The sequence below is a fragment of the Danio rerio genome, chromosome 11 (genome assembly GCF_052040795.2).
Source record: "Danio rerio strain M-AB ecotype USA chromosome 11, GRCz13ab, whole genome shotgun sequence".
Lineage (NCBI taxonomy): Eukaryota > Metazoa > Chordata > Actinopteri > Cypriniformes > Danionidae > Danio > Danio rerio.
Genome location: NC_141031.1, coordinates 15,579,329 through 15,601,850, shown reverse-complemented (window position 1 = coordinate 15,601,850; position 22,522 = coordinate 15,579,329). Strand labels below are relative to the sequence as shown.

At 34.0% G+C, this 22,522-nt stretch overlaps 1 long non-coding RNA gene across 4 annotated transcripts; it reads right to left on the bottom strand.

Moving 5' to 3' along the window:
- Positions 1 to 18,247: 18,247 nt before the first annotated feature.
- Positions 18,248 to 21,809, bottom strand: LOC137496695 (uncharacterized). 4 transcript variants are annotated; one of them, XR_015502449.1, is made up of 7 exons: positions 21,765 to 21,809; positions 20,118 to 20,175; positions 19,935 to 20,028; positions 19,654 to 19,811; positions 19,463 to 19,558; positions 19,159 to 19,288; positions 18,248 to 18,401 (listed from the first exon to the last, which is right to left on the bottom strand). It is a non-coding gene; the product is annotated as an uncharacterized LOC137496695 (long non-coding RNA). The 4 variants fall into 4 exon arrangements; XR_015502450.1 differs by having other exon boundaries at positions 19,171 to 19,288; XR_015502448.1 differs by lacking the exon at positions 18,248 to 18,401 and having other exon boundaries at positions 18,987 to 19,288.
- Between the last annotated feature and the right edge of the window lie 713 nt (positions 21,810 to 22,522).

Below are 22,522 nucleotides of genomic sequence, written 5' to 3'. Positions count from 1 at the left end.
GTAAAAGAAGGGCACGCTTTTACTGTTACTCTGCCGCTGGACATTACTGATGCGGAGAAAGTAACTCTAGTTTGATCATGTATAAATATCATTATAACTATATTGTTTAAATATGATTATAATTAGGCCTAAAACATCCTGACAATCAAAAACCAAATGACATGATGTCACAGGCGATTGTCTTTTGGGTGAACCAGACATGAATGACACTCCTCATAGAGCTTGAGAAGCATACAGTACTGTATGATCTATATACTTTCTAAAATAAAGACTTGCAGGTTAAAGAAACAGCATAAAAGGAGGTTTCCGCGGGCCTTGGTACAGTTTTTTTTTTAAAGTGTATTTGTATATATAAAGAAAGATATGTAACTAGATAGAGTAGACTGAGATAGATTGATCTCTGAAGCAGCTGCCGAAGAGTTGCGCACCAGAGACAGCTGGTGTGAAAGGCGCCTGCGTGCTGCTTCTGCTCTTCATACCCGCTGTGCACGCTCAGCTCACGCACTGCTTTCACTTGTGGTGTGAAACAGGCATTAGTATTCAGGTGATGGTTCATGTGAGTGGTTAAATTTCTGCAACAAAATGATTCTAACAATCTCAGAGTTTTATATAAAAAAGCAGTGCGTTTTTTTTCAGAATGAATCTAAATTGTGTGTCAATGATTCAAATATCTATTCATGAAACCAATCACATGCTTAGTTTCTGAATGAATCAGTTTTAAATCAATCGTTTGGATGATTCATGCTGTGATCACACTAGAGTTTGAGCATGCAAAATTCTGTCGTACGGTGCTGCAAAAAGGTGTGTGATTAAACAAGATGATTAGACATTTAAAAAAGCGAGCGATTGGACTATATTTTAAATGTCGAACTGTCTTGAGGTATTGTACTTTTATATTTAGTCATAAAGTAGACACTTTTATTCAAAGCAATTTACAAATGAGGCATTCAGCAATTAAACTCGAAGAGGCAATATAAACAAGTGCTACTTAAATTAGGGAAATGTTAGTGCTCATAGAAATAAGAGAAAATAAGAAAATTTAATTATTTGTGCAAAAGGGCGATTAGAGAAAGTGAAAGCATGATGTTACGGATAATGCCCGGAGGTTTATTCAATCAATTATTTATTTATTGATTATTTTTATTTATGACAGGTTTTTTGTCAGGATAAATCCTGAAAATTCTAAATGTACGTCTCCATTTAGAATTTAGAATAGACCATGGCATTGAATCCACATATTGCATCTTTCATCGTGGACTTTGCTAATCCACATATTACATCTTTCATCGTGGACTTTGCTGGATATGAATGGCAAAATAATTAAGATTAAGAATTAAGAAAAAAAAGTAATTAAAGTTGAAGTCAGAATTATTAGCCCCCATTTGAATTTTTTTCTTCTTTTTTAAATATTTCCCACATTATGTTTAACAGAGCAAAGAAATTTTCACAGTATATCTGATAATATTTTTTGTTCTGAAGAAAGTCTTATTTGTTTTATTTCGGATATGATACAAGTTTTGAAATTTTTAAACATCATTTTAAGGACAAAATTGTAAGCTCCATTAAGCTATATATTTTTTTCGATAGTTTACAGAACAAATCATTGTTATACAATAACTTGCCTAATTACCCTAACCTTTCTAGTTAGCTTAATTAACCTAATTAAGGCTTTAAATGTCACTTTAAGCTTTATAGAAGTGTCTTGAAAAATATCTAGTAAAATATTATTTACTATCATCATGGCAAAGATAAAATAAATCAGTTATTAGAGATGAGTTATTAAAACTATTATATTTAGAAATGTGTTGAAAAAAATTGGGGAAAAAATAAACAGGGGGACTAATAAATCAGGGTGGGCTAACAGTTCTGACCTCAACTGTATGCAAAAAACACATTTTTGTGTTAAATATTTCAAACATATAGCAACAGGTAAATGAAAATATAATGTAATACAGTAAAATCCCTTTTAAGGAAGGTTTGTTCACTCAGTCATATCTAAACGAATGGGAGAAATCCTGAAATCCCCAAATACTGCTAGCTAAACTCAGAAATAAATTGCATACTTCAAATCGGCAACAAAATCTTAAGTTACCGTTCTCATTTTTTTTTTTTTTGTTGCTTAAGCTCCAAATACATTTAATGCGTGCTAGCTATTTCCAGGTTGCTACTGAAGGATTCGGATTTCTGCCTTCCAATCCGTCTCATCATGGATCAATGTTGATCCTTTTCACATGTCCTGTTTCTCAATATCTTTATTAAATATGATTATTTAATATTTAAATAAGTATTTAACTTTGAAATGATTTCAACTAATGAATAAGTTAAACACACTGCTTTATTTAAGAATGTTCAGTGCATTTGCCTGTCTGTGTAACTTTTTCTCTAAACTAGGTCACGGAGACCTTGAATACTAAAATGTATAAAGTGTTTTAGCTATTTTTACAGTTAATTCGTTTAGTTATTTTACTTTTTATTCAAGATGGACTTTGTGTAGTAAGGATATACTGTAACTGCCTAAATGTAGATTACAGCGGTTATTTAACAAGTTTTGATAAAGACGGCTAAGAATATACTCAGCCTTGGATAAGAAACAGATTGTACTTCAGGTATATGTGTTCTATTTGATTATGGATCTGTTTCACAGGTCTGGAGTCAGCTCTAAACAGTCTAGTGGATGTCTGACGTTTATGCTTAAGATATTGTTCAGAATTGTACACACGAACCCCATGTGGAAATATTCTTAGTCTATCTGTGTTTTAACCAATCAGGTTAGAACACCTATATGTATGACACAGTTAATGACTTTATGTGAGAGTATAATTGTTACTGATTGGTGATTGTAAGCAGAGTGGCCTAGGAACTCATTGCGAGTGTTGAAGCTGGCTTCTGCTGATGAAACTGCAATCTATCTTCAGTAAACATCATTTATTTATTTAAATCTCTGACTTCGGCTCTACTTCATCTGACAGACTGGTCATTCTGTAAGGTCAAACTGTATACCATCCCTACACTACAGCACATGCACACAGATTGGCAAGTATTTAACAACACCAATATGTTTATCGCTTTTTCATTGGTAATCAAAGGATGCAGTTTCAAATACTGCAAGCAAAAAAGATACAGAACCCGGAGCAAAGATTGTAAGACAACACTGGAAGGCCACAATATGTGATAGGATGCATTTCTCTTGTCAAAATTAGCACAGGCAAACAGTATTAATTTACAGCATAAATCATAAATTTTCAATTTTGTTCTGCAAAGTTTTTTTCTTTTGATTTTTCTGCAGTTGGTGTACCATAGGCTGTAGTTTACCAAATATACATCATATGGACGTTTACTGAATATAATATAATATTATATATATATATATATATATATATATATATATATATATATATATATATATATATATATATATATATATATTAAGGGTGGAGCCGAACCCGAATACGGTATTCGGAAAGGCACGAATAGCGTGTTTTTACGAATACTTGATTCGAACAAATACTTGAAAAATTATTTGTATTCGGGAGCAAGAAAAACATTATATCAAAAAGCTGCGTTTCCTCATGAGACCACAGTGCATGCTCGCGTGAGTGAGTGAGAGAGAGAGAGAGAGACGCTCAGTCGGCATGTCGGAGGGCGGGGCGGAGATAACAGGGTGTCTGGCACAAGCTTCTCCACAACAACAGACAGAAGGCTCGGCTGAGCGAAAAAAATACTTCACTGCATCACTATTTTTGTTAAATAGATTTTTGTACCTTAATTGGGTTCCAAAGGCAGTTTATAAACTTGTAGCAAAGTTTGATCGGGCTATTCTATTACGCTGCATTATTGACGTCTGCAACCGGGTGCTCTGTTTATGCAACGTTAGCTCTGTTAGCGCGGTAATTTAGACAATAGTCTGTTGACAGAGTAACGTTAACGTTCGTTTATAAAGGTTAAAATTATGCTTTTGCAGTTGTGTCGAATAGTATGCACTTATGGGAGTTATATGGTACGTCTAAATTACTGTCTTTTGCAGACAGCAAGATATATGCTATAGGCTAGTTAACCTTAGCATAGCTTTCCGTCACTTTTTATTAACTTGAAACTCCTCAAATACATTTGGGCACCCAGAAAAAGAGTGAAAAAGACTACTGCTGAGCCATTTCTTGGTCCTTCGCCAGTCAAAAGAAAAAAAACCTTCAGGTTCTGTGTGGAAGCATTTTACAATCAGTGGTGCTGCAGATAAAACAAAGTGATACTTTATAATGTTTACAAAAGTGAAATCAGCAGAGGCAGAGATATTAAACATCTGTCAACATCTTCTATCCATAATCATTCATTCATTTCTTTTCGGCTAAATCCCTTTATCAATCTAAGGGTTGCCACAGTGGAATGAACCAACAATTTATCCAGCATATGTTTTATGCAGTGGCTGCCCTTCCAGCTGCTACCCAGCACTGGGAAACATCCATACACTCTCTTTCACACACATACAATAGGGACAATTTAGCTTACCCAATTCACCTGTATTGCATGTGTTTGGACTGGGGGGGAAACCGGAGCACCCGGAGGAAACCCATGCCAACATGGGGAAAACCCAGTCGAGGCTCGAACCAGCAACCTTCTTGCTGTCAGGCGACAGTGCTACTCACTGTGCCACCACGCAACCTTCTATGTAATGTATTATCAAATGCACTAAAAGCATCCTCTCCTGATACTGTCTGTGAACCCCCCACAAGCATCAATCCCCTCAATCAGCACAGCTATGTTCTGCTAAATCCTCCACAAGCACCAAACCATCAACACAGCCACATTCTGCCCCAGCAAGTCAGTTTAAAAAAACAAACAAACAAACTTTGTGTCTGTTTTGTGGCTGGCAGATGACAATAGCAGGGCTGTATCTTTTAGTATTATATAGAATACTTTTGTTCTGCCAGATCTCCCAGGCAGGGTTTTATTTACATTTATTTTGTTAATTTTAGTTTTTGGAATTCTGTGCATTGGAAAGAAGTTCTTTCAGAAGAAGAACAGTTTTTTGAAGTATTATTTGTTTTTTATTCTGTCTATTCAGTGTCCTTCAACAAGAACGGTGGTGGTGGGGTTCATAATATTCACAATGGTATTTTATTAGTTGTTGGTTTAACCATGGATGAGATAATGGCTTCTATGTTATTATCTTTTCAATGACATTTCTTGTCACATGTTCAAAAACAACAGCCAATATTGCATATCTATAATTTATTTAATGGGTATAATTAAACAATACTTTCACTATAACGTAAATTAGAAGTGTAATAGAAAAAATATATATTTTTGTGCCATTTTGAATTTTACTCAAATACAAATACAAATACAAATACTTTTCCCCCCTCAACAAATACAAATACAAATACCGGCTGCTCCGCACATCCCTAATTTATATATATATATATATATATATATATATATATATATATATATATATATATATGTATTAATAACATGCCTGTTATTAAGTTTTTCTCTGTGGCTTTGGTGTGTTTCTCACAACACTAGTGCTTTTCTCCACAACAGTTAATGCATTTCTCAAAACAATTAGTACAAATTGCAAAACCTAGTTGATATCCTAGTTGATATCCTGTGAAGCGTGTCACTTGCTCAAAAAAGTTCATTCCTCAAAAGCAAGTATTTATGTCAAACAAAGTGTCAGTGTCATCAAAATGGAAAGTCCTGACACCATTATTTATGAACAAGATAGTCAAATAGCTTTGTCATGTTTTTTTATGATGACAGTTTACTCTGTACATTTTTTCAATGCAAAAAAGTCAGATTTTGGTGACACTTCCTGAAAATGCTCAAGACAGCACTGTATACTATTTGCACAGCCATTTGAAACTACAGTAAAGTTAGACATCACTGCATTTATTGAGGTGTCTGTGTACAAGACACTGAATATGTATATTTCACATGTTTAATGTTTACTCTTTACAATCCTAATTTACAAACTGACCCAGCTCTCTGTTCCTAGCTCTGTCAATGGATCACCAGCTTTCTGACAGATAGACAAAAGCTAGTCAGAATGTACGGTGGCCGGAAAGTGCAAAACAACATTACAAAGTGAGAAACAATTTTACCAAGGACGAAACAAATTTACATTTTAGAAAAAAATTAACAACACGCAAAAATTTGCAATTACAGATTCCTTACGGAAAGGGAATGTACCACACAACGGAAGTGACGCGGGGGAAAGTTGTTGTTCTTTATGAGCGTCGGTGGCGGGACTATAAAAGATAATTTTTTTTTTTTTTTGTTGGCCCAGCCGAAATGTGACTTGGTCCACCCTAAAGTTCCAAGCTGAAGCCGGGCCTGTGTCCGTGTTAACTAAGGCCCCTTTCCAGATGTAAAATATTCACATTTGCAGATTGGCAGATTCGTCACTTTTTCACAGCAACAAAACAAGCCCATACCGAATAAGGATTTTTATTACTTGGTGTCAGTGTAAACATTATTGATTTTAATATCTGTGTAGCAGAACAGTAAAAATTAATGTAACAAAATAATTAAACATGACATGTCATCAACGGGATTCGAAACCCAATTCAAAAGATTCTGCACAAGTATCAACCGACTTATTTAACTGAGCTACTCAGATCTACAGTTAAGAAGTGGTCAACATGTGCCATGTCCCGTACTATGATTGTTTCCATGTACTTGCGTTTAAATGTTTGTACATACTCTGACGCTGATATTTTCTCAGAATAGCATGAATTGGCATAATACACATTTATCTGACTAAAAAATTGTTATGTTTTGAATTATTCAAACAGAGTTGGCGTTATTATCTCTAGTAGATTATGGTAAGTCCATAGCACCACAAGCCCTTGTACAGGTTAGTAACGGACTAAAACACGGTAGACGGAGCAGCGTGGCACATTATACTGTGTTTTTAGAGATCCGACTAAAGCCCCGGTCAGATTACACAATTTTTTTGTCGGTTACGAAAGTCAGTATGTCAGATTATGCGATTTTTTCTTGATAAAATCGTGACTTGTCGTAGGTAGCAAATGTGCCAGACTACACGTTCCTTCACGATCAGTCATCCTGTGACGTCTACGACGAGTGTTATTTCCCAAAGTAGTCACATTGCTATAACAATATTTATAATGTCATTTTCAATTTGTTTGTTTTTTAAATCTTATTTTAATCTCAATAAACACTAATGCTTGCAGACAACTTATAACTATAGACTACATTTTTTAAGGGCACTCATTAGGATAGGATCACGCTTATAATTCTTTTTTAACAGGGGGGTAGCCGGTGCCTAAAATAGATGCATATATATATATATATATATATATATATATATATATATATATATATATATATATATATATATATATATATATATATATATATATGCATCTATATATATATATATATACAGAGAGAGAGAGAGAGATGCGCTTATAGACTGTTCCCCGCGCTCAAGCGCGCGCAAAAATCTCGCACCGGCTAATGATTATCATTGTGTTGGGGGAAAATAAAACATTTTAATATTTTTTTAATAGAATAGTGCAGCATTATTTTCAGTCAGTGGCAGAAAATATGAAGATTGCCGACGCTGCATGCATTTCTTTTCGTCAAGTAGCCAGTTCATTGCTGACACGCTTTTTCACGGAGGCATGAGAGAAAGCTCATCTTTTATTTTCTTTATTTTACAAATATGCAACTTTGATGTTATTGTTTGTACATATATTTCCATGGTTTTATACACCAGGTTCTAATATTGCATAAGTGGAGGCATTATTTTACCGTGGTAAAGTGGAGCATTTTTTGGCAAGTTGTTTTATTGTTTAGTAATTACGTTTCATAGTTATAAAATACATTTAAAGAATATTTTTATTATACTTAGACTGTAAAAGGTTATCTAAGGGGATAGACCTTCATCTTTTCAACTTATAATACTATTTGGATAGTATAGTGATTTCTCAAAGTTACTAATAGTTTAAGTACGACTGGTCTGCTTAATTCTATTGTAATGATCATTATATGACTAATAGCTCTGTTTGATTTAGGAGAAAGCAGCTCTATGGGGATCTGAGTAAGTAGGGTTCTGCCTCTTTAGGATAACGGTCATTCGCCACTGTTTAGTGACCAAGACTGACATGCTTGTGCTTAAGAGATTGTATACTCGGCCGGTAAAAGACTCAGGATGTTATAGGAATCCGAATGAACGAGAATAACATAAAATAATGAACCAAAGAGAATATTCAATCTTAATCTAAAATAATGTTAAAGGAAACAAAATAATCTTATCAATGTTTTATAGTTGAAGTCAGACAAAACGAGGATAAATATGTTAATATTCTAAACCACCTCATACTAATATAGGAGTCAGATATGAGTTAAGTTTAAAGTAAGTCAACATTGTGCACTGGAAAGACCGAACATGCAGTGAACCTTCATCCATCAGTGGACACCGTCATTGGACCAACTGGCTGGACCCTACAAGCTCTAATATGTTTTAATCGCAGTTGGTCAAACCATGATTTTTATAGTTGTAGACTCATGGAAACCTTCGTCAACAAAGTCACAAACGAGCTGATATTTTCCGGTGTGTATGGTACATCCCGGGTCACTCCCGGTGCGATGTGTGGTACATTCGACATCACTTCCGGCGTGTGGTACATTCCCTTTCCATAAGGAATCTGTAATTGTAAATGTGTTTCGGGATTTTATAAAAGTGTTTTGCGTCTTGTTAATTTTTTTCTAAAATGTAAATTTGTTTCGTCCTTGGTAAAATTGTTTTTCCTTTTTAATTGTGTCTGATGATACACTGTAAAAAATTGCTGTTAAAAGACGGTCAGATTCTACGGTAAAATTATGTTTTTTCACTAAAACAGTAATATTCTGTTAAAAACAGTGCTTTCTGGGTAACATTTTTGTTTTCGAGAAAGTAACCAACTGCAGAAAACTGTGAGCTAACAGAGTTCAGATTCGATGTTTTGAAGTCTGTGTTTGAAATCACGCTTTGTGTCCTTGTTCACTATTTCATACACTAGTTAACTAATATAGTTCACCTGACAGTTTTAATGAACACTAATGAGTGAATTCAGACACTGATGAACACCTGCTGTTAATAATTACAATTACTGAAGAAAATAAACAAAAAATACAAACAGTGACTTGAGTTACAACATTAAATAAAATCAAATAAAATAAAACAGCTTCAGTCTCAGCAGAGGATCATTAAACAACTCCACAAACAACAGCAGACACACACTTATTACTGACTGATTTGACTTCCATACTATTCTCATTGAGATTCAACAGAAATTAAGGTGTTTTTTGTGTCACCGTAATGGAGTGAGGGGCTGATTTAGTTGGGCTCTTCACCCTTGAACTCATTTAATAAGACTTTCCATCTGCTTGAATACAGAGTTTACAAAATGTTTGTACTATAGCAATAAAGTTGGGAAGTCAATAAATAGAGAAATCTATTTATCTGAAATTAGTTCTGATAAATGTTTTGGTACAAATCTGGAAGAAGGGCCACATTCAATAGATTTTATGCTTAGTTGCAGGTATTAATTTAATTAATGAGAAGTGGAAACAGAAAAGATACCTCCGTAATTACTTAACAGTTAAGAAATAACATAGAAAAACAGTTCAGTTATGACAAATACACACTCAGACCTCATGAATCTGACCTTGTATCTCAACAATGGTAACATCTCAAATGTTTCATGCTGCAATGCATGCTGGGAGTGGCATTGTACAAATATCCCAGCATGCATTGCGGTATAAATAAATGTTGTATAATGGTCTAACGGTTTTCTTTATTTGTGTTTGATTCTGCTGTTGTTTATGTTTAGACTTTCAGTTGCCTGTTTGTGAGTTAAACTGTTAATTTTGTTAAATTTGTTTTCACCATTATTGAGGTTCATATGCTGATTATTGATGTCTCTTTGAGTGCGATTTACACCATAGAGCAGTGTTATTGTCCAAGATATTCTTAAAAACTTCCAGAAATCATTGCCATATATATATATATATATACACATATAATGTAAAACAATAGATTTAACATTGAATAGGAGCAGTAAATTTTATTATACGAAATGAGAACAGACTCTGCCATTTAATAGCAACATGAACATCACCAGATCTTATTTAGGTTTTTGGCTGGCTTGCCACAACAAAGGAGCTTTTCAAACAAAGTTTTTAACAATTGCAGCAGCCACGATATATAAATGTTAAATATGACAGGGCTAAGAGCCCAACTAAAGCAAACTCTGTTCTCCATGATGGTGACGTAAAACTTTAACTTTTTCTCAAGAAGAACTTTTCAGTAAATGTTATACAAAAATACATGTATTAAGTAATAAGTGTAGCTGGTGATGATGTTTGTAGAGTTGTTTAATTATCCGCTGATCATTTAAATGATTTAATCATTTGTTGTTCTTCAGGTTATTTCATTATAAAGCTGACTAAAGTTTTGTATGTTCTGTTTTTGTTTTTTCCCTTCAGTATTTCTTCATTTGTTCATTGTTAATCCTCAATTATCATTTAATTAGTCAGTTAATTAATGAATTTACTTCAGCTTTGCTACATGTTTCTTGAACACTCAGTAGTGTGCACACTTCAATTAAAACTGAAGTATATGCTCTGGGGTTTAAAGGGTTAAAGGTGTGAGAGGTAAAAACAGTGTAAAAATGTATTTTAACAGTAATATACTGTTAATTTACACAACGGAAGTAGACTGTAAAAAAACAGTATATTGCTGGCAACCACAGCTGCCAGTAGATTACTGTTAAATCAAGGAAAAAACAGTATTTTACTGTAAAACCTGAAGCTAATTTCTTCTGTCTGTCACCGTTGTGAAGGAGAGTAGAGCCAGTGTATGAGTTAAAGATGAACAATGAACTGCTGATGTTATTCTGCATGTTTCTCTATTTAAAGATAGCGGCTGTTTAGTTGCTGATGCAGTCAGAATCTCTCTGGTGATTCCAGATTTACATGTATGTGTGCTGTTGTGAAAAATAAGACATTAGAGTTAAACCGAACTTTTCTAATTAACTAAAATAAGTTATCATTATAAGTATGCTTCTAAGCATATATAGCACATTACTTCATAAACTCATTCAGCAGTTGACCAAGTTGAGGCAGTTGCTTTCAGTGAGCAAAATGAGTTCACTTGAGTATTGTGTAAATCAATGTAGTCCATGTATTTTTACAGCAACATACTGTAAAATAACAGTACATTGCTGGCAACTGCAGCTGCCAGTATTTTACTGCTTTTTTAACGGGACAATTTTTAACAGTGTAGGTAAAAATGTTTTTCAAAATGTACATTTTTCTCGAGCTTTGTAAAAGTGTTTGACACTTTGTAATGTTGTTTTGCGCTTCCCGGCCACCGTAAGAATGGGCTAGACAGCTGCACCATCAGCACTGGTGCCCCCCCAGGCATGTGTTCTCTCCCCACTGCTCTTCTCCCTGTACACCAATGACTGCACCACAAAAGACCCCTCCATCAAACTCATTAAGTTTGCAGATAACACTACTGTAATCGGCCTTATCCGGAACGGTGACGAGTCTGCATACAGACAGGAGGTGGAGCGGCTGACATTATGGTGCAGATACAACAACCTGGAGCTGAACACGCTCAAAACAGTGGAGATCTTCAGGAGAAACCCATTGCACACCCCCCTTTCACTATCATGAACAGCACTGTGGCTGCAATAGAGTCAATCAGGTTCCTGGGCACCACCATCTCTCAGGATCTGAAGTGGGACATTCACATAGACTCTATTGTGAAGAAAGCCCAGCAGAGACTGTACTTCCTTCGTCAGCTGAGGAAGTTTAACCTGCCACAGGAGCTGCCCGTGCAGTTCTACTCAGCTGTCATCCAATCCATCCTCTGCACTTCAATCACCGTCTGGTTCGGCTCAGCTGCCAAAACCAACCTCCATAGACTACAGCGAATAGTCCGGACTGCTGAACGCATCACTGGCACTACCTTTCCTACACTTCAAGAACTCTACTCTTCCAGAGTGTGTATAAAGGCTTGCAAAATCACTCTGGACACCTCGCACCCAACACACTACCTGTTCGAACTGTTACCGTCTGGTCGGCGCTTCAGAGCACCAAGCACAAAAACAGGCCATCTAATGAACAGTTAAATATCCCCCAACTGTGCTGTAAACATGCAATACTTTGTAACAGAATGAAATGTCTGTCACTTGTAATGAAAGGAAAATACTTTTCTAAGGGATACTACAGGGCACTAGATGGCGCTGTGAGATACACAGAGGGTATAAAGAGTGAGAAGAAGAGGAGGTAAAAGTTGTTGTTTTTTTATGGAGCATATGGTTCTTTGAGGCTACTTCAAACTGATAGTTGATTGTGAAGGTTAGTTGAGAAACCTAGAGTTTTAAGCTCAACTTAAGGACTTCCATAATGTTTTAATGACATGATGTCTGAAAAATCTTGGACGATTTTCTTGGAGGCCATCATGCAGTTTCAATCAAACATTAACTGTGAGTTTTGAAGTGGATCAGTGATTTTCAACGCACTCAATGTTTTTTCTTTGTACAGAAGAAGGGACCATCATCAAACAGCTAAGACATTATATGTGTATTTTTTGTGTTTGGGAGAAGTTTAAAAGAGTTTGTGGATTTATTAGTTTTGTTTTTGAGTGCATTGTTTAGTGAACTAGTATGTTTCCATTTGGGAAACAAAATTTACATGCATTGAATAAACATTTGCAAGCATCAATATTACACTAATATCCTAGTGGTAACCTTTTTTATATATGTGACTGCAATGAATAAAACAAGCGGAAAGTAACAACTTTCTCACACGCACTTGTACAAAGCACCTTATATCAATATACAATGCAACACTTTCTACATTCGCATTTGTACACAGCACCTTATAACATGTATATTTACAACAAATCTGTACATACAGTTCAACATCCAGATTTCTTGACTAACTCCATCCCTGTTTAATGTTTATCATCTTTTTTAAACTATTTATTTTGTGTTGTCACTTGTCACTTTATGTACACTGGAAGCTTCTATAGCCAAAACAAATTCCTTGTGTGTGTGAAGCACACTTGGCTATAAAAGTGATTCTGATTATTAACAGCATTGTGCCAAAGAATTAATACACCCTTATATACAACAGACATAAACTTCGTTTTAGTAGAGCTGTGCAAAACTGTAAACAATATTGTAGTATATATCTGAACTGAACCTACAACGCACACAGGTCTGTAAATCATTCATGAAATTGTTTAATTTTGAAGACATTTTCATTAAAATAAAGATTTAATTTTTTTTAAATAAAATTTGCTATTGACAGATTTTGACCACTTTTGACAATTTTGTTCAACATTTTTGTATGTAATGAGTTGTATTCAGCATTCGCAAGTTTAGTTAAATTTGACTGTCATGACAAGCAAATGATAATGTTATAAATAGCAGAGAGTTGTATAAAAGCAATGCACAATTTGTGCACAAATGACTTTTTTTGAATTGTTTTGAAAAATGTATTAACTGTTGTGTAAATGTAAAGAGTGTTGTGAAAAATGCACCAAAGCGACTGAGAAAAACTGTTAAAGGAGTGATTAGTTTTAACTCCAGTGATTGATTTTTTTTTTCTTAATTTTTGAAGAATCATCTGTACTGCTGCTCTTTTTCACTTTTCCTTTTTCACAACATCAGTAGCCTTATCATTTGGCCTTCATCATTTCCTGTCTTGTTGCAGTATTTCTACCTGTTTTAAAAATGTTTCATAATTTTAATGCATTATTTGTTTACAGGTTTTAATTAAAAACTGTTCATTAATGTTCTATTGTGTTAAATTATTGCTACAGTTTTAGCAAGGTTTATACAATAAACATTTATTTTACAGATATTTTTTCGTGTCATTTTTTCCTTGAACAAAATAGCACTTGTACAATTTTTGTAACACTATTAAATAAGATAAAATAACATTTGGTATGTAAAATACTTCATTAATATTGAAAGTAACATTGAAATACTGTAGTTCTGCATGGTAAAAATGCTTTTAGTTTTTCAGTATGTGTACCACTATTTTAATTAGTGTTACAGTAAAAAATAAAAATATATATATTTTTACATTTTAAATATTACAGTAATTTTACTGCTTTATGAAATACAGCAACTACTGGATAATTGTTGCCAGTAAGTTACTATTAATTTAACAAGATTTAGATTTAGATAAGATATATATATATATAGGCAAGTTGTCCAACTCTATGCTGATGCAATGTGGCCAGATTTTGTGTTTATGGATGACACATCGAGCTAGGCTAGTGACGGAATACTTAAAGGGCCATGAAACCCCCTTGTTTTAGCAGGGTATTTTCACACCTCTACTTAGGAAAAAGTCATAAAAAGTCAGGAAAGTGGGCATATACAGCTCTGTTTAAGGAGGAGTGTCGGAGGAGCGATTTGGTCACGCGCTGATTTTCAGAGTCAAAACACATACACAGTCGCAGAGGAGAAAGACTGACTGTGTTTACAAGGACATCAGTAATCGAATTATTTGACAAATTATTAAATGGTGGACTTGAACTGCACTTTGGCTCTTTCATTCAAGGAATTCATTCATGCCCCTCGTGACAAACGAGATATTTGATTCCAGGAATTGCTCTAAGCTTGTATTTTTAGCGACAGAAAGCCGTGTGTGTTATTCCGGTCACAAAATGTGGTGAAAATCCTACACAACGGTAACAGTTTGACTGTGGTGCTAACATGTTTACACTCTGTGTAATAATTAGTTCGATACAAACTACTTTTGCCATCTGAATAAACAAAAACCACTGGTTGCTCACTTACCAAATCCGTAAAGACAGGACAATTAACAGCAACTAGAGCTGCGTCTTTATTAAGAGGAGACGAGTAGCAAATCAGGATCTCACCATTTGCAGATGAGAAAAGCTCTCGGGTAAACAATTTTCCTTAGACACATATTGTTGTCGCGTGCACTATAATCCACAAGTGAGTCCACCTGTGCTCTCATAGAGAGAAAATGGTAACACTTTACAATAATAGTACATGAATAATGATGTACTAATATGTAAATTAACCATTACTTTAGTATGAACTCATGATGAGTTAATGCATAAACTAATCATGAACTAACCTTAACTACAGCATGAGTTACATGAGTTCATGTGTGAAAAACGGCTACCTTAATTACTTGTTAGTACATGTTTGTTAATTAATGTATTAATTAACACTTTAAATTAAGCTAAATATAAGTCACTCTGAATAAGAATACCTTTAGTGTACATGAAAAACACCATTGAATGTAAACTATCTATATATTATCCATATTATATTTGGAATAATTATCATCCTCAAGAAGGGCACAATATTAAAAAAAAAAAACTGTTTATTACCTGTTATTAATTATGTGTTCATTATTCATGTTTTGACTGTGAGTGGTAACAGTGCATCGGGCCTCAAGGCACCGCTCAATTCCGCTAAAAGCCAAAGTATCACACTAACATGTACTCGTGAAGCAGACATTACCACCCAAATAAAAACTCAGCTTTAGCCTACAGATGATGCTTTTATTCTTCTATACTGGGTCTGGTTTTTGTTATTGCTTTATTGTGTCAGTAATTATTGTGTATTCTGCCCTCATATTATAATGTACAGTTTAAACACATAGCACTCCTGGCATCAGATAAGTGATGAGCAAATTGTGTAGACATCTAATTAATAATACTTTTACAATAATGTGGCTTAACAACTTTATGAGTTCATGTTAGTCTATGAGTAGTTAAGAATGAGCTAATCATGATGTGCCCCTCAAAGTCATGACATAACAATACATCAACAACTCATGAGTTCATGTTAGTCTATGAGTAGCTAAGAATGAGTTAATCATGACGTGCCCCTCAAAGTAAAGTCATGACATAACAAAACATTAACAACTCATGAGTTCATGTTAGTCTATGAGTAGCTAAGAATGAGTTAATCATGATGTGCCCCTCAAAGTAAAGTCATGTCATAACAATACATTAACAACTCATGAGTTCGTGTTAGTTAGGAATGAGTTATTGTGTACAGACAACTCAGTATGTGAAGGTGCATACCATTACTAAGATGTAGATGAACTGAAGTCATTATTAACATCCACCAAGAAATTTTATTTGCACTCTTACTAAATACAACAGTCAGGTAAATCAACTGAATTATTAGATCAGATCATTTTAATCTCATATATGCGGTTGAAAATGAGAAAATCAAAACTTTTTTTCAAAATTTGACAGTTTCTTAAAAGTAAAGTACACCATACAAGATTTAATAAAACTGTACTCTACTAAATTGCATTAAATGTTCAGTAGTTTTTTTCTCTAAACAGGAAATTGAAGACGGATATTTTTTATCAGGCATCCAAGAGGTCCATGCTTGTGTTTCGCAGCAAGCCAGTAAGTCCATTCTATGAGTGAGAGATGTTCTTTAAGCATCTTTTCTGTCCTGTTCCCTCGTAGTCTCCATATGTTTGTTTTATATGTCAACCATGCTCTTTCAAGGTGTTGTGTATGGGCACCACTGTGTGGATCTACAAACCACTGAGAATGGTTCACTGTAAAATGTCTATAACCCATATTGGCCAAAGCCCCTCTGTAGGCTCTCCACTTATCAGAAATAATGGCTGTGCCTGGACGTACATGTTTTACAACTATGGGTATGAGGTGCTGTCTTGATCTTCTTTTCACAAGGCGCAGGACAGGGTGCCAAGATTTGTCCTTTACACCTAGCACGCCAAACACCCATTTCTTCCGTCTCCATGTTGTTGCAGCTCTTGCTCGTCCATACTGTAAAAGTGGAAAATGGAATTAAATTCAAAATTAGTCAAAAATAAATGGTTAACAAGGTGGTCCACAAATTAAAGGACAATCTGTGGGTGGTTATGCTCTTTATATTTTGCTTTGAAAAATCCATACATCCCCTTAGTTAGTCCACCAAATGGTCCTGCAGAAATCCCATATATTCGGTAGTAACATCACTTATGAAGTATGGATGCTACAGAAGCTGCTTAAGTACTGACAATTATGATTTCGTTTGTGTGACAGTCACTAGTCGCTTTGCTTTAGGAAAAAAAGAGACAAAATAACATATTTTATTACTTAGTTTAATAAACTTATTATTAAAGACTAATTATTACTATTATGACTGACCTTTTCGTTACTACACTGTAATCCCGAATAAGTTGACAAAACTCAAAAAATTTGAGGTAATCAGTTACGTCAAATTTTTTAAGTTATGAAATTATCTATTTTAAGTAAACAGAAACATTAAGTTTTGAGTTTGTTGTACTCATGCAAGACACTTCACCTAACTTAAAATACCCAAGTTACTCAGCTTATACGTTTTAATTGCAATTAACTTAATTGTTTTAATTTTTCCAAACTTTAAATACTTAGTCACCCAGCTCATACATTTTAATACCAATTAACTTAATTGCTTTAATTTCTTTCAACTTTAAATACTTAAATCACCCAGCTCATACATTTTAATAGCAATTAACTTATTTTTAATTATTTATCTCACCTTTACATACTTTGTCACCCAGCTCATACATTTTGATAGCATTTTTTAAAATTAACTTCTCCATCGTCAGTTTCACAAATAAAATTAGCCATTATTTTAATCTTTAAACCCCTTAAATCTGTCAAAATAAATCTGTAATTTAAAACACACAGACAATACCATTTTAGACATTTATTGTTAAAGAAAAAATGTCCAACAGTACTTTCAAATTTGTCTCCTATGCAATTACAAATGTCTTAAAACGATAAAAACTATTAGACATAAAGAGATTGAAAATGAACACTATTCTGAAATTAATAAAAATTACCCACAATGTAAATATGATATCAGACATAAGAGCCTCAAGAAAAAACAACTATAAGTTTGATAAAATTTAATAATACATTAATAAGTGTAAAACTTACTCTTAAGGCATTCGTTAAAAAAAATAATAAGTGCACATTCTGTGAAGTGACTCGTTTAGTGTAAACTACACAGAAACTGTATATATATATATATATATATATATATATATATATATATATATCGTTGAAGTCAGAATTATTCGCCCCATTTATTTTTCCCCCAATTTCTGTTTAACGGAGAGCAGATTATATATATATATATATATATATTATATATATATATATATATATATATATATTGTAGCGAAGCAGAGGGAAAACAGCGACACAGTTGGATAAGTTTACAGACAAGTCCCCAGAGGGTGCTTTATTTACAACGTGAATGGGGTGTAAACGGTGCTCTTCTTCAAGGTGAGGTGCTCTGGTGCTCCGGGAAGTAAGTGAAGGACAGTGAGTAGTCGGATGTGGGATTGTCACGAGCTGGAGTCTGCTGTGGAGAGACAGAGACAAGCGTTAGCGCATGGAGTCATTGGGTGAATGAAGCTCATCTTCTCCCTGCGTGGGCTTGGTTTATATGCCTCTCCACTTGATGACATCCAGCTGTGAACGATCCTGTGTTGATGATGGTCCAGCTGGGTTGAATTAGCGACCAGGGCGACGTGGCATGTGTGCGCTCGTTACAATATATATATATATATATATATATATATATATATATATATATATATATATATATATATATATATATATATATATATATTCAGTCTTGGTTGAACTATGATTCTGTCATTTACTTATTCCAAACCTGTTTGAGTTTCTTTCTTCTGTTGAAAAAAAAAAAAAAAGCTGAGACCTGTAACCACCGATTTCCACAGTATTTGTTTTCCTATTAGAAAGTCAGTGGTTACAGGTTGTCAGCTTTATTTAACTTTTGTGTTTAACAGAAGCAAGAAATTCAAGCAGGTTTGGGACAAGTGAAGAGTTAGTAAATGACAGAATTTTACATTTGGACAAACTATCCCTATATATAATAAAATGCATACTTACCAATTAAAGGTAAATAAATGTTTTGAAGTTACTACCCCAGAGACAGTCTTTATTAAGTTAAAAAAAAAAAAAAAGCTCTACATCAACTCATTCTTTAAGGTTTCCATGCTACGAGACTTTTTATTTTCCATCATCCATGCCAAGCAAAACTTTTTGCACAAGTTCAAAGTCTTTTACTATATATTATGTGAAGAGCATACATTAATCCATACAAGACAAGAAAGGTCTGGAAGTGTGCTGTGGGTGGTGTCCAATTCATTCTTCAGGACAACAGAGACCCTCAGTGAATGCAGGGCCAATAAAGCATCTTCAGTCAGCAGGATTATCAATCTAAAAATATAATTCAAGGATATTAATGTAAGGACAGTATCAAAATGACTGAGCCAATATTATATGATTCATCAACTATTCTTGATTACAAATATGTTATTAAGTAAAAGTTTTCAAAACTTTCATCTTTTCATTAAACATGCCTAATTGTGAAAAGAATGAATGAAGTCTTACCATGGTGTTCCTAAAGAATCTTAAGTCACGCTCACGCAGCAAGACCAAAAGACCTCTGATAACAGTAGTCCGTCATGAATTGACATCATTCAGTTCCTGGAAATCAAGAATCAATTTTTTAAAAATTAAAAAAATAATAATAATTCAAATTATATTTTAATGTATACTTTAACACGTGACCCCAAACATACCTGCTCATCATAAACCTTTAAAAGATTAGCCAGGGTATCTGCTGTCTTGCCAGTTTTGGATGCTGTTTGCCTTAAAATTGTCATCAAATGAAATAGGTGGTGGTCCAGTTTTGCAAAGAATTTGTGGGGAAAATTCTCATTTGTAACATGTTGGTACTCTGCAAACAGCAAAAAGAAACAAGAGAGAATTTCATAAAACAAACCCACACCACAAAATATACAATTCTAGAAAAAATGTATTAATATTATTATTATGTTTCATTTACTTATCTATTTTTTACCTCAGATGAAAATCAGGTGTTGATCAGATGTTGAAAGCAGGATCTTCATGTTGTAAACTGAACTCAAGGTCTAGCTGAAGTTTCACTTTCCTTGCTGCAAAAGTATAATTGATAAATACACTGTAATATTTATTTTATCTGGATATTCCAGGCATAGTAGTACAAATTAAATATTTTACCCACCTTTCACATGCCTCCATTTAAGAACCTATCTGTAGTCAGCAACACCCGACCTACAATTCTGTATGTACAAAAAGTCACAGTGTCATTTAGCTGAGAGTGGAAGTAGTACAATTGCATGATGTCTAACGTTAACCTCCAAAACGGTTAGCAATATAGCTGATTATCATATTAGTTGCTTTGATTCGATGAACACAGATTTAATTTAAACAGTTTTGAAATTTCTAAAACTGAATATGACGACAAAGAAATTTAAGGCCTGATTTTAAAAGCTAGAAATAACAAAACTTACCTTATTGTCTAATGATGTAAATATATATAGACTAAAATATTTATATTTTTAAGATATAAATATATTTTAAGCTACAAAATTTGCACATCAGAAAACTATGTCTTGTTTAGCACGTCTTGAATATTTTGTTTTGTTATTATTTTATTTAATAACATAATTTTGTATTAATGTGTTATAGATATGCATACTTTGTTTTTTAGGCTGTTTATATTTTCTCCAGAGTAAACATTTAAAAAAATAGGCTGAAAAAAAAAAAACTTTTATCATACCATTAAAATACATTTGACCTAAATGACATTTAAACTCATTTAACTGATCGCATTAATCAGGTAATCATTGATATGCAAAGATGTCATCTTAAGCGCGAGGAAATATAAAGTGTTGATCAGTGCTGGTGATTGAGGTAAAGTTAGTTTTATATTTACACATTCAGACTTTCTCCCTAATAATATAATTTCAGAAAGGTAATTTTTGCATATTCTTAATGGTGAAATCATATTAGCAGCCAATGACTTTCAAAGTACAACATTGTCCAGTCAAAAAAATATAGTGCATTTAGTGTAATGTTGTTTTCATGTCATACTTGCATGTAATTTCAGAACAAATAGACAAAGTACCATGGTAAACAATTTATGGAGCGAGTCACAAGTTGTTACTAAATGAATGTATGAATATAAAACCAACTTTACCTCAATGTGGTAGTGTAAAATGAAGCTCTGCTCTGTACCTGCTCAGGTGAGGAGCGCAGCTTAAATGTTCTCCGTCAGGCTATTCTCATACATGGATCAGCAAGCAACAAGCTGCGTGTGACATTAAGTTTTGAGACTACGTTTTTGCGCGTCATCAGAAAATACCGTTTAGTGTTTAGGCGGAGATCATTTGAGTTATGATTAACGTCACGTTTCTTGCGCCTTTCGTTTCCGAAGTGCCTACAGATCGCGAAGATAATACCACATTCACATACTGGATGGAGTTCAGCGCAGCGCCATGACATGCGGTTGTGAGAGCGCGCGTCTCCATGACAACTTCAGCACAGGCTGAGAAAAGGCATACTCGCGCCAAGATTTAAATTTTTTTGAAAAATGTAATCTGCCGATTTTAAATATTTTTGTCTTTATTACACTCTGTTAAAATTCAGAGTTAACACATTACAACTAACGCTAACGTTGCACTGATTCTAACTTTTTAAACAGTAATGTTAACGTTAGTTAGCAACAAGTGAGGCTAAACATGTTTTCTGTAATGTACGACATGTAAACGCACCCTGATTAACTCTACATTACATTGAACTGTTACTGTGATTATATTAATTAAAACATACATTTAATATTTCTTGGATTTGTAAATATTTTACTTACTGTAGTGTGAAGCGAGGCCGATCCGCCATCTTGAAAAAAACGAATGAAGCATGAGCACGTACGTGAACCTGGATGACGTCAGACGCAAAATCATTGGGCTGACAGATTTTGAGTTAATGAAACTTTAAAGAGACATTTTGTATAAATTAAACCCAGCAGAATTGTTCACCTTACTTGAAAGATTAAATTTTTTCAAACTCAAAAATAAGAAAAAGTTCTAAATACTCATCAAGGTTAATTAAGATAAACGAATTTTAATGATTTAAGTTAATAGAACTCAATTCAATTAATTAGTTACAGCATTAGGGTTTACAGTGTAGATGAATCGGAATTTCTAAACAGAGCTCTATAATGAATGATTCAATACACATAAAGTACGCTCTTAACACATTACTCGTCACCATTCATTTGCATAGTGATGAAATTAATCTTTAAACATCAAATAAATTGTAGCGTACTGTCCGAAGGTAAAATTACTTATTGATTTTAGTATTTGATATTTACTATTTGATTTGAGTATTTCGCATGGGTTTTACGACTCCTGGCTCCAAGAAGTCTGGATTTACGTGACAGCTTAAGTTGTTCAGGGGGACTGGGGAGATAAGAAGGGTCTGTCGCTTCAAAGACATTCCTGCCCAAATACACACACACACACACACACACACACACACACACACCCACGAGGTTGTTCCGACAGAAAGAAAATGAACTCATCAAATCCTGAATCAGCACAAAACCAATGTGTTATGTTTTGTAAA